At 45.4% G+C, this 14,069-nt stretch overlaps 1 protein-coding gene across 7 annotated transcripts in view; it reads right to left on the bottom strand.

Moving 5' to 3' along the window:
- The window catches only part of LOC126335297 (CD109 antigen-like), a 460,905-nt gene that overhangs the window by 176,815 nt on the left and 270,021 nt on the right, over positions 1-14,069 (bottom strand). For all 7 annotated transcript variants that reach the window (XM_049998397.1, XM_049998400.1, XM_049998393.1 and 4 more), the window contains exon 2: positions 3,391-3,462. The gene's annotated coding sequence lies outside the window, so the exon portion shown is untranslated. The remainder of the gene's footprint in view (positions 1-3,390; positions 3,463-14,069) is intronic.

Raw genomic sequence — 14,069 nt, forward strand, 5'->3', positions numbered from 1 at the left:
CATTTGTACTCTACGTTGTCCCAGACATGATTCTCCACGGGACGTGTCAGGGTAACTATATTAGCCTGAGTAATTTCAACTGTCACTATCAATGAGCAATGTTCTGGTTAGTTACTTTGAGTTCCTAGTTAGTCGCACACTATGGTTCCAATGTTAATATTTCAAATACCTCACTTCACTGATGATTAAAAAAAATTAAAAAAAAAAAAACAACCGAAGGAACTGGAATCAACTGTGTTCAAGAAACTGTATATACGATTTCTGCTGGAGTTGGAGGTAAATTCTTTCCCTAGAAACCAATTTTTCACAATCTTAACTGCTATGTCGTTTACGGCACAATCAACATGTTCTGTTTACGTCATACGAAATAAGAATGACTTCTGAATATTGCGAACGTTCTACGTGCTATTCTCATTCGGTCCTAGAAATTAATATTACTTATGGATACATTCTCCTCTGCCAGTGCTTTGTGTATGTGAAAAATATCAAGTTTAAGTTCTTAGTCTTCCACGGCCAACGTCAATCTGAATAAACTCATTCTAGGTATTTTCCGGTATCAATAGGAAACATTGAAACAACTAAAATTCCAACGTTTCAACCGACTCTGGACTGATCCTCCTCAGGGTACCCAACTGCTGGATTCCACGTTGAATTCTAAGTTCCCATAAAAATGATTAAGTTTGTTCACAGTTCAGAGGCAAGAAACAGACACCACTTTCAAAACGAGGATACCTAATTTATTAAACTTCCTGGCAGATTAAAACTGTGTGCCCGACCGGGACTCGAACTCGGGACCTTTGCCTTTCGCGAGCAAGTGCTGTACCATCTGAGCCACCGAAGCACGACTCACGCCCGGTCTCACAGCTTTACTTCTGCCAGTACCTCGTCTCCTACCTTCCAAACTTTACAGAAGCTCTCCTGCGAACCTTGCAGAACTAGCACTCCTGAAAGAAAGGATACTGCGGAGACATGGCTTAGCCACAGCCTGGGGGATGTTTCCAGAATGAGATTTTCACTCTAATTTATTGTCTGTTCAAATCAACTTTCAAGTGCACAAATGGTTTAATAAAAGTTTTCATCGCTGGAAAAATAAAGAATAATTGCGCAAGCATAGAAAAAATATACAGTGCCTTAATCAGATAGCAGTATGCCAGTATGCACAACTGAAATTAGGGCTTTTCTATACGAAAATGACCACTAGATATGTCGCACTGGTTGACGGGCTCGCATTTCGCAGGAACTAGGTCTAAATTTCAGTCAGATAATCAAAATTTAGGTTTTCCGAACTTTTCCTAAACCGACTGGACTGAATGAAGAGATTTAGAAGAGTACATTGCCGATTTCCTCCGTGTCTAATAACCTCACCGTCGACGTAACGGTAAACCCTCTTTTTCCTGTCTCCTTTCTACAAAATACATCAAAGGAAACGCAAGTGCTGGAAGTGTTCTGGTGTCCTTATGGATTTGCCGCTCCACGAAATACTGTCAACCGATTGTCGTGTTCATATACTTGCCTTGGCTTGCTGGGCTCACTGGTTGATGAAACGAGACCGCTGCGACCCAACCTCAGTGACGGCTGTTGTAGCTCGCCCCCTCCGCAGAGGTCGTTGGCCGTTAAGACGGGGGCGGAGACACGGATCGGCGTTCCACTGTCAGCAACCCACGGACCGTGGCGAGCGCGTGCAACATGGCCGGCATAGCGCCCGTCCAGCATTTCCTCCTCATTGTTTTTACCACTATTGTGCGACATTAATTTGACCACTCACCTAATAACATCCTGCATTTGTTCACGAACACAGCGATTCACACTGAACAAGAGTAGTTGGGTTATATTTGCACAGTGTGGTACTTCGCCAGATATGGTCCTCTCAGAGATGCTATGTTCAAACATATACCGGTGTGAGAGTGTCGCGACACAGGAGTTATGTGAAAACGAAGTAGTGAAGTGTATCCCATACGTAGAGGGTATCCTCAGATTGGAAGAGATGGCATCAAGCTTAACAGTCTTAAAAATAAAACCAGCACCAAATCTCGTGACAGTTACATTATGCTTCACGAAACGAACTACTACACAGTCACACTTCTTGACTAACCACATTTATAGAAAAGCGTGCCAAACAACTTTTCGGGATAGTGCCGGAGTTAAAAAATTATAAAGGTCTATCCAGATGATTGTCAAAGTTATCGTTGCCTACCTTAGTGCCCAACAACACGCACTATTTCACAATGTCTTCAGCTAAAAAAAAATCAATCACGCAATATTAGCCGCCTTTTTGGTGCACGGTTCCACAACCACAGTAACTTTATCATACTAAGCTTGTTGCCTGCACCAAGCTGTATTTTTGTTTTCAACGAACACATCGTTTCATGCGCAGTTAAGTAATTTCACACTTTTGGGCTTTATCAAGTATCCTGCTGGTAAAGAATAACGTAAGGTTACTTCATAATGCCGAATGGGATGAAATAGTGTGTGTTCCAAATAAAAATACAGCCTAATGCAAGTTAAACTAGAGCCAGGCATAACTGTAACATGGCAACCAACTAGCATCCCCACTCCCCAAAAGAAAAGAAATTTGAGTACGATGAAATAGACCTAAATCAATCACAAACCCTATTTCGGCTGACATTTCTCTATTCGTGCGCGTTTCAATTTACTTGTTCCTTTGACTTCAAAAGGATGCCCATTTCAGCACTTCTCCGTCTGGAGTGAAACCCGTGGCCTGTAAACACGTTCAGTGGGTAACACAGACAAAATTGAGCATGTACTTTTGCTCCAAACTGTTCTCTCCGTGCAACTTCCGACGGTTTTATGACCGTTGCTGGCCGATAGGCAAGTGTCAAATCACCTGTACCAACTTCACAGTGCGTCTTTCCAAACTATTTGCGCCTCTCGTGAATGTCTATATAGTCATTCTTTATCCCTGTCAGTTCTACACTGGATTTCTCTTTTTGTCAATAAATTACGGACTGTACAATGTGCTTTCCAGGTGGGCACGGCAGCAAAACGAGCTCAAATCTTGTTCTTTAATCCCGCTTCTGTCACGAAAATTAAACTTATGAAATGTATCAGTCTGTATGCAAAGATAAGTAGAATGCCTTGCCAAACCGTGGCAGTACAAGCAGAACACTGTACAATACAGGATTCAGAGTCTCACCTCTGGACAGTTCTTTCAGAAACAGGCATTTAATAATGGCCGATTTCGGCCTCGCACTTACCATCTTCAGAAGCAATGCATCTTAAGTGGCGCACAGAGAATACACGACAATCGTCTTACGTGTAACGCTGGTCAGAGTTGAATGCAATTACTGTCATTGTGTCTAAAAGAGAGTTAAGTAGTAAATATCAATCTGGTTTCCGCCGGGAGAGAATGTCGTTTCTTGCTGAACTCACCTCTTCCGAACAAACAGGTCGAGAGGCTCCCGCCAGGTGGCTCCCGCTCGGGGAGCAAATCCTTACGAGGGCCTGCAACAACAAAACATAAATCTTAACAAAACACCAAAACCTCACAGCGGTCGTGCACATGAATATACATCGATACTGAAATTCCCAGAAAGAATGGCTCAAATGAAATCAACATTGAAGATGACTAGAAACGTGTAATAACGTAAGTGTGAAAAGGAGTGCAAAAAGATGTGCTCGAACATTCATAATGGGCTCAATTCTGTAATTCGTAACTTACGTTTTGCTGTGGAATGCTTATGCAGTTTCAGTGGCAGACGCTGCGAGAGCGGAGACACTTACTGTTAAAGTTACGGGAGCGTACACTCCCAAAACACTCAAGGAACATCTTCCTTCCTCCGACAACTGGATGGATATAACTGAAGTCTGTAATGCGAGATAGAGTCCAAATGGGGGCCTTTCTCCAGCAAGTGACAAATGGTTTGTTGTGACATCTCAAGAGACACCCACTGTAGTAAAATCTGAGAAATAGGACTGCATACACAGGCGTCTCTGCCTCTCATCGTAAGGTAGGATGCAGGTAATACTCCACGAAAATTGTTTGCCTGGTTACGTAGCGATACAATTTTGCATGGGATACGGGGTGGACCGGAAAGTAATCCCTCTTACTCGAATTTTGTGCAGCGCTTTCGTACTCGAATTTTGTGCAGAGCTTAGTATGGTAGGCCAAACCTGGGCAAATATCCCGTGACAAGAACCACCTACCTATCATAGTTCAGGAGATTTGACGTCATAAACAAAAAACGCCGGATTCTGCATGACATTTACATTTATTACTCCTTTGCTACTAACTCTATTCGTAGTACATTTTGCAATATATCCACATATTCCGCTGAATGTACCTACACGAATATAATATTGTACGACACGTCGTTCAAGAGATACAACGTCGTAATCGCTGAGATGTGTGAAAAAATGCCGTACCCTGCATAAAGTTTTAATACATTCATTCTTTACTACTAAGACACTCCTAAAATAGAGTTAACTTAAGGAAATACCTGACACCTGCATCGCTTTCGACAGCTTTCATCTGCTAAGTGGATACGGCTATAGCCGGAAACAGTAACCGTCTATAAAGCTATGAAGTGGCGTTGCAAAACAGGCGTTTAGGAAATCGCATTGTAGACACACGAAACAACTATGCCCCGACTACAGTAACTGTCTTTATCGTTATTACACTACAAACAGTTCATTTTTTGTGATTCTACAGTTTCTCCCGGCATATTTCTAACTCCACGGGTGTACTGCCGGTCCATAGTGTCCAACGGGCACAATATTTCGGTGATCAGACACGTCGCCATCGTCAGGTGGGCTGACGAACTGAGCTCCTGAGGGCGGAAGGCAGTCTTAAATCCCCTCCCCTCGCGAAGCGTTCTCTCCGCGGTCCGCGCCCGCACGTCAGCGGTCGGTGAGACACTGGCTTCGGTGTCTGTGGTGGCGACGGTGTAATTGCCTCGTCCGCCGTGATCGCCCGTTCGTTTTCTTTGCTGAGCGTCTTTTTAATTAGCCTCAATGCTGGTTCCCATGCCTTGCTGAGGTTATAGCCGCAATCTCTGTTGATGAGTGCGTCCTTGGTACGAATTTCGATAGCCTCTCTAACGACGCTGTCCCAGTATTTAGATGTATGTGATAAGACCCTGGTAGTCCATTTCGTGATTTTCGGACAACCAGGGCTCTGCGGCCGCCGACTTGTTGGGGTACCTAAGTCGATGATGTTCTCGGCAACGACCTTCGACGGGACGCACTGTCTGTCCAATATCAGTCTTCCCACACTGACGGGACCTGGTATATGCCGGCCTTCCGCAAACCGAGATCGACTTTGACACTTCCCAATAATGCTCGTGTTTTATTGGGTGGGCAAAAGAGTTCCTACTCGGTGGTTCCCCAATATTAGTCCTATTTTCCCAGATAGTGTGCCTGTATACGGGATATAGGCAGTGGCTCTCTCTTCCTCTGTGGCTTCTTATGTCTCCACACGCTGTACTGTAGAGGTGAGGCGGAGAGCGTGTCTGATCTGCCATTCCGAGTACCCGATTTTCCGGAATACAGTTTTGAGGTGTTCCAGCTCATGGGGCAGACACTCTGTGCGTCAGAGATGGTGCACGCCCTGTGCACCAGTGTTTTTAGCACCCCATTCCTATGCGAAGGGTTGTGGCAGCTATCAGCTTGCAAATGCAGGTTGGTGTGCGTTTTCTTCCTGCATACCCCGTGGCCCAGGCCACCATCCGCTCTTCTTTTGTCCATGAAGTCCAGGAATCGTAATCTTCCTTCTGCATCGGTCTCCATAGTGAATTTGAGGTTCAGATGTATGGAGTTCAGGCGTGTATGGAAGTCTAGGAGCTTGACCCTTCCATGGGGCGAGGTCACGAACACGAACGTTTCATCCACGTAACGGAGAAAACAAGTATGTTTCCATTTGGATGGCGCCAAATGTTCCTCCTCGAAGTACTCTACATAGAAATTTGCGACCACAGGCGAGAGTGGGCTCCCCATTGCAACTCCTTCTGTTTGTGCATAGTATTCTCGATTAAAGAGAAAATATGTGGAGGTCAGAACGTGCCTGATAAGGTCAGTCGTCTTCTCGTCAAATTTCTGTGCAATAAGCTCAACTGACTCTCGAAGCGGCACCTTGGTGGATAATGAAAAAACGTCAGAACTCACCAGGATACCTGAGTCTTTCAGCTTGAATTTGTCGAGACGTTTTACGAAACCCACAGAATTACGAACGTGATGAGGGCATTTACCCTCATTAGGGCTTAGGAATTCTGTCAGGTATTTGGCCAGCAAATATGTAGCTGTCCTAATGTAACGGTACCCCTTCTTTGTGGGCTTCAGGGATTCCATAAAGTCTTTGCAGTACAGGTCCTTGAGGTGTCAATTTCTAGGCGACACCCTCTGGTAAATCCGCGTCCTCGAGATGAACCCTAGTCTTGTTCTCCACCTTCTTTGTGGGGTCAGCGTTGATCTTTCTGTAAGATTCGTCATTTAGCAGGCTCTGCATCTTCTCAGTGTGGTCCTTATGGGAAAGAACAACCGTAGCATTGCCTTTGTCAGCCGTTAAGACAACAATCTCAGGGCACTGTCTCAGGTCTCGAATGGCCGCCCTCTCCCTTCTGGTTCTCGTCAGAGCACGGTAGAGTTCCCAGCGTGCTACTTCAGCTGCTTCAGGTGGTAGTCGTACAGCAACCTGTTCAACTGCACTGACAGTGTCCGCTACCAGCGTGAACCTAGGAGTGGCAGCAAAATTAAGTCCCATCTCCAGAAAAGAAACTGCATCACTAGTCAGCTCAATGTCCGTGAGATTTATGGCGGTCTTGCGTTGGGCCTTCAGCAAGTTTTTCAGAAAGACGAGATAATTATGATATCTAACGTCCCGAGGCCTTCTTATGTGCAGAACTGGCGGTCACCCAGGTAACACCATCAATCCAGTCCCAGGTCCCGGAATTTTGATGATTGGCTAGTTTAAGTAGTTCCTGGGAATTACTCAAGTCACCTATCTCGATGTTATTCACATACTGAGACTGTCCCTTCCGAAACTTGTGCGACTTCTTTAACATCTCCCGGCACCAACTCACACGTCGTGTAATTTGCTCTTCAGTCAGTCTATGCGGCACCCACAATATACACTCCTGGAAATTGAAATAAGAACACCGTGAATTCATTGTCCCAGGAAGGGGAAACTTTATTGACACATTCCTGGGGTCAGATACATCACATGATCACACTGACAGAACCACAGGCACATAGACACAGGCAACAGAGCATGCACAATGTCGCCACAAATACAGTGTATATCCACCTTTCGCAGCAATGCAGGCTGCTATTCTCCCATGGAGACGATCGTAGAGATGCTGGATGTAGTCCTGTGGAACGGCTTCCCATGCCATTTCCACCTGGCGCCTCAGTTGGACCAGCGTTCGTGCTGGACGTGCAGACCGCGTGAGACGACGCTTCATCCAGTCCCAAACATGCTCAATGCGGGACAGATCCGGAGATCTTGCTGGCCAGGGTAGTTGACTTACACCTTCTAGAGCACGTTGGGTGGCACGGGATACATGCGGACGTGCATTGTCCTGTTGGAACAGCAAGTTCCCTTGCCGGTCTAGGAATGGTAGAACGATGGGTTCGATGACGGTTTGGATGTACCGTGCACTATTCAGTGTCCCCTCGACCATCACCAGAGGTGTACGGCCAGTGTAGGAGATCGCTCCCCACACCATGATGCCGGGTGTTGGCCCTGTGTGCCTCGGTCGTATGCAGTTCTGATTGTGGCGCTCACCTGCACGGCGCCAAACACGCATACGACCATCATTGGCACCAAGGCAGAAGCGACTCTCACCGCTGAAGTCGACACGTCTCCATTCGTCCCTCCATTCACGCCTGTCGCGACACCTCTGGAGGCGGGCTTCACGATGTTGGGGCGTGAGCGGAAGACGGCCTAACGGTGTGCGGGACCGTAGCCCAGCTTCATAGAGACGGTTGCGAATGGTCCTCGCCGATACCCCAGGAGCAACAGTGTCCCTAATTTGCTGGGAAGTGGCGGTGCGGTCCCCTACGGCACTGCGTAGGATCCTACGGTCTTGGCGTGCATTCGTGCGTCGCTGCGGTCCGGTCCCAGGTCGACGGGCACGTGCACCTTCCGCCGACCACTGGCGACAACATCGATGTACTGTGGAGACCTCATGCCCCAAGTGTTGAGCAATTCGGCGGTACGTCCACCCGGCCTCCCGCATGCCCACTATACGTCCTCGCTCAAAGTCCTTCAACTGCACATACGGTTCACGTCCACGCTGTCGCGGCATGCTACCAGTGTTAAAGACTGCGATGGAGCTCCGTATGCCACGGCAAACTGGCTGACACTGACGGCGGCGGTGCACAAATGCTGCGCAGCTAGCGCCATTCGACGGCCAACACCGCGGTTCCTGGTGTGTCCGCTGTGCGGTGCGTGTGATCATTGCTTGTACAGCCCTCTCGCAGTGTCCGGAGCAAGTATGGTGGGTCTGACACACCGGTGTCAATGTGTTCTTTTTTCCATTTCCAGGAGTGTAGTTGTACGATGTGGACTCACTTCACAGAGTGCCAGAGTCATTTCTACAAAGCACTGGTCTATGTTTAAACCACGCGCGAAGTTGTACCGCAAAACAGCCCGAATCTCGCTTCGATGCCATGGCAACCATTTCAGTCTAATTCTGCTGGTGAACGACTACGTCCACAGGGTTCGGACAGTAGTTACAATGGGAGTATAAAGTATTCTCAGAACACAGTAATAATCATCTTCCTGCGACTTATTGTTGCGTCGTATTGCAAAACTTTTCTAGTACCCTTTGTGTTTTAGAAAATGGTATTCAATACTCTTATCTTTATTTTTGTTATATTCCGTTTGGCAATAATGTCACTGTGAAAATTATTTGGTTGGTGCATAAGTTCATAGTGTTTTTGTTTTGCATTTTGGTATTCCGGTTGCTATGGGTTTATTTATCGATTGTCATTTGTATTTGTAATTTACTGTTTCTATTTGTAGTTTACTGTTTCTATTTGTAGTTTACATATTGTTATTTTGTTATTTTGAGATAGTGACTGGAGCTATGGACGCTAGGAAATGGAGTGCAATCGGAACACTTCAGACACATTCTTAATATATCGCAATTGGACAGAACCGGCAAGAAAATGGTTCTCTCTTTTTAAGGAGGATCGTTTTGACATTAGTGGCCTTAGGGGTTTGATGAAGATGTCAGTGTACTCGAGAACTGACGAACGTGATAAACTGTGATCATTCCACCATTGTCCGACATTTGCACACAATGGGGAAAGCTCAAAAATCGGGTATATGGGTACCACACCCTCTCAGCCAAAAATAACAAAAATCAGCGGGTGATCATATGTGGATCTCTCCATGCTCGTCGTCAATTGGCTTGTGAACAACACCATTTCTATCCTGCACCGTTGTTAGCGACGAGGAATGGAGTCTTTACGCCAACATAAGGAAAAGAAAGGAATAGTTGAACCCAAACAAAGCAGCAGATCCCCGTACAAAGAGCTGCATGTATCAACAAAAAATAACGTTACGCGTCTGGTGGGATAGCGACGGAGTGGTGCAGCAGGAATTTATTCCCCGAGGTGTAACCATCAGTGCTGAGACGTCATGCGGACGTAGCCCGCGAACAACGACCAGGAGGAAAGCGTGGTCCGGCGCTGCTCCACGACAACGGCCACCCGCTTTCTGCTGCACTGACAGAAACACCAGACAGACGTTAGCTTGGGAAGACACTCCGCAGCCACCTTGTTCACCTGATATCGCGCCTTCAGATTTTCACCTCTTTCACTTTCTATCGAACAACCTTCAAGGAACTTCCTTTCCGAATGAAAATGCGTTCGACGAGTTCTCCAAGTCAAAACCATGTGACTTTTACAGTCGCGGAATCTGGTAGTTAACCCAGCGTCGGTAGAATGTTGTAAACAGTGAAGGAGAATATATTACTGGTTACTCTGTTAAGTGTATCTGTTGTGTTTATTAAACTTATAGGAAAATGATGCGAACTAGTTTTCCTAGTCTATGTAGACCAAAATTTCTTAAGCTTGCTCGTCAAAAGTTGAAGTTTCGTTATGCTAATAGATACTGCACAATCGACGAATAATAGATAGACGCATTTGTCATTTTCGCAAGTGACGAGTGATTTGGATGAAGTCCACTTTTTTGGCATGGTGCGTTACTGCCAGTAAACAATGAAATTACTTGCCGTGTCAGTTTCTCACCGTCCTCAGATTTTGACACAGAATCTGAAAAAAAGGAGAAAGAAAGAAGCTTTGTGCACAGTAACAACTCCTACTCACAGCCAACTTCACTTGAAACGACAGTAAGGTCACCGAGGAGTATGAGTAACTACTGACGTCAACCTGGTGGATGCGTCCTTGGTTGTTGAGCAGGCAGTTTCATCATTACGCTTGGTTTTACCTCAAATATATTCATCTACATTTAAATCTGCCAGTCACGAAACATGTACGCATTACTATATCTCAATGTCTGAGCGAATTTCGTTCGGTATTTCCTTTACGAAATATTTACACCGGCACTGCATTCCCTTAATTGACACGCTGCACATCTGTCCGTTGACAGCGGACATTCCCTTCCAAGAAGGTTAGAATATAGGGAGACCTCCTTAGGCCGAAAAAGTGAAGCATGCCTCCACCATATTGGCCTTACTAAAGTGTTCGTATTCCTGTTCTGCTCTTTAGGTTCACTTAAAACAGAAATAAAACATTCGGGTGTTTTGCCGCGATGAACACCACGCTTGTCGATTGAGAATTGATGTTAAAGAATGAAGTTTTCCACCGTCTTTATGATGGGTATTCATTCACGAAAGTATATTGTTTCGAAGAACATACTCAGAACTGACTGTCAATTAAACGCTTCAAACTAAGAGGTTACGTTTAACAGAGGACTTTAACGGAGAGACTCATTAAGATGGTGGACAGGCTTCAACTGACGTCTGTGCTCTGAGCCCTTACATGAAACAACTTTCGTATTATTTTAATGCAAATTAAGTTACGTGAATATTGCAATTTATTCTTTTAAGGAAAAGATTATCAGCAATAAAGACGCTGACGCACAGATTCGCGGCGAAACTCTACCGCCCCGCCCCCATTCACCACAAATTTCCAATCCCTTTCACTGCAGCAGAGGAAGTGAAAGCTGCAATGTCCGTAACCAATGCCCTCATTTATCGTCGCTCACTGAGGAATCTTACTATCGTCATAAACCCACGACTGAAAGGAGCTCAGAATACGGAATGTCCACTGAACAATCTTCCTCCTCCTCCTCCTCCCCCTCCCCCCCCCCCCCCCCCCCACGACAAGTAATAGCTTAGGACAGTGTCTTTCAACCTTTTTGTATACGCGACCCCTTTCCAAGTAAAAATATTTTGGCGACCCCCAAAACCATAACAGAAGTATGTCAGCGATTTCAAAGGTAACGTATTTCATTTTCGTTCTATTGATACTATACTGATCGAGAAATGAAGTGCAGTGTGAGAAGAGGGCGCAGTGCTCTGCGGGCAGAGATATAATTACATTCTTTGCCGCGGTAGTGGCGTGCGGGTGAGAAGGGGTCAGCGGGGGCGTAGTCGCGCCTTTTCGGTCACTACAAACAGTTATCAGAGTACGCCAGTAAGTACGGACGTGATTGATGTCTTCGCGCTTCGCTCTGAGCGAGCATAAAATAGTCAAGTTTCTTCCGCTTCCTCATGCGACCCCGATCACCTGAACTAGTCTTTGCGACCCCCAAGGGGGTCGCGACCCACAGACTGAAAAACACTGCCTTAGGAAGACACTGCTCCCCAATCCATGGAGTAGTTAGTGCACAAGTTGTTCACTTTTGTTTCAGTGGCCCCGCAAGAGCGAATAACGCACAGTGTCGAGGTCGTCCTCTGGAGATATGATCACAAAACCTGCGCATATGTGGCAAAGGGGAAGCGAATAGAGCGCTAAGGTGGTCTATAGAATGCATGGTGTTACAAAAAGGTACGGCCAAACTTTCAGGAAACATTCCTCACACACAAAGCAAGAATATATGTTATGTGGACATGAGTCAGGAAACGCTTACTTTCCATGTTAGAGCTCATTTTATTACTTCTCTTCAAATCACATTAATCATGGAATGGAAACACACAGCAACAGAACGTACCAGCGTGACTTTAAACACTTTGTTGCAGGAAATGTTCAAAATGTCCTCCGTTACCGAGGATACATGCATCCACCCTCCGTCGCATGGAATCCCTGATGCGCTGATGCAGCCCGGAGAATGGCGTATTGTATCACAGCCGTCCACAAGACGAGCACGAAGAGTCTCTACATTTGGTACCGGGGTTGCGTGGACAAGAGCTTTCAAATGCCCCCATAAATGAAAGTCAAGAGGGTTGAGGTCAGGAGAGCGTGGAGGCCATGTAATTGGTCCGCCTCTACCAATCCGTCGGTCACAGAATCGGTTGTTGAGAAGCGTACGAACACTTCGACTGAAATGTGCAGGAGCTCCATCATGCATGAACCACATGTTGTGTCGTACTTGTAAAGGCACATGTTCTAGCAGCACAGGTAGAGTATCCCGCATGAAATCATGATAACGTGCTCCATTGATCGTAGGTGGAAGAACATACTGACGAAACTAAAATGAGCTCTAACATGGAAATTAAGCGTTTCCGGACACATGCCCACATAACATCTTTTCATTATTTGTGTGTGAGGAATGTTTCCTGAAAATTTGGCCGTACCTTTTTGTAACACCCTGTATAACTATGCTAATCCGGAGTTACATTCTGAAACCAGGTAAATGAGTTTGCTACAATGTTAGACTTCTAGAAATAATCCTAGCTACTAACGTTAGGCATCAGCAATAATGCAGGAGTTAAAATTCCACCAACAATCATTCCCCGAACTCTTGAACTGACTGAAGCATGAACAGCTGCACACGAACATCGAGCTCTCGCCAAACAACGTACCCACTGGGCACCACATTCACTTGAAGAGTAGCAAAAGGCCTCGCAGGTCGACTGGTTCGTGTTTATTCAATTCAGACAGCTTAACTGGTAGATATTCGACGTGACACGACTTAGAGACTGGTAACAACACATGGAAACACCACTTTGAAACCAAAACCGAACAATATTACGCTGTTTGGTTCCTCTGAAAAGTCTTAGTGAACAAGCTGAAACGCAGGGTTAACTGTGGACAAAATGATCGCCTCGTACTTCACATTAACCCGCCAACGTCTGACTACAGTAGGAGGCTAATTTTCTATGAGTATTTTATTTCAATTAATCAAAATATTCGTCGGAATGAAAAGATTAAATTATTGCTATTATTCAAATCAGAACATAATTCATTACATTTGGCGCCAACTACAACTGTCTCCGTTAATAAACTGTAAAAGTATCACTAATGGAATTGAAAGTAAAGAGAGAAGTTCTTTGAAATTTAACCACGAATTTGCCCGTTTTGAATTCAGAGATGCGCCGGGCCGTTTCCAAGGAGAAATGCATGTAAGTTACAGTGAGGAGGCAAGTAAGTCATATTAAGGTTAACGTGCGTCGGGAACGAGGTCATTGGAGTCGTTACACAAGCCAAGTTCCGAGAAAATGGGGGAAAAAATGGTCATGCTTTTCTCAAGAAACGATGTCGATATTTAGAGAAACCGCAAGATATATTGTGGACACACAGCTATTTTCAGTAAAAAGTTACTGGCACACTCAGCGAAAGCATGCAGAACAGTAGAAACCACGCTAATATCGTGTGATACTACTTGAAGCCTTCATAATGGCCTCAGGCAGTCCATTCGTTTCTTTGCCTATGCCACATGCAGCTGAAGCAGCTCAAAGCTGGCTAGATCGCGCGGATCTAAGAAATTGCTACGTCTCACCCGCTATTCCGAATAGCCACAGACATTTTTCTGTGTGAATAATACTGAGCGATACAGTTGGCCAGTTCAGCTACAATATCGTCAATTGAAATATTTATTTATTTCATTTATTGCTTATTGGGCCTGACCATATTAGGGCCATAAGGGCGTCTCATGTATGTGACTAGCAGCAACGAATATGCTGCATAAACAACAACAAGAA

This window comes from Schistocerca gregaria, chromosome 2 (genome assembly GCF_023897955.1).
Source record: "Schistocerca gregaria isolate iqSchGreg1 chromosome 2, iqSchGreg1.2, whole genome shotgun sequence".
NCBI lineage: Eukaryota > Metazoa > Arthropoda > Insecta > Orthoptera > Acrididae > Schistocerca > Schistocerca gregaria.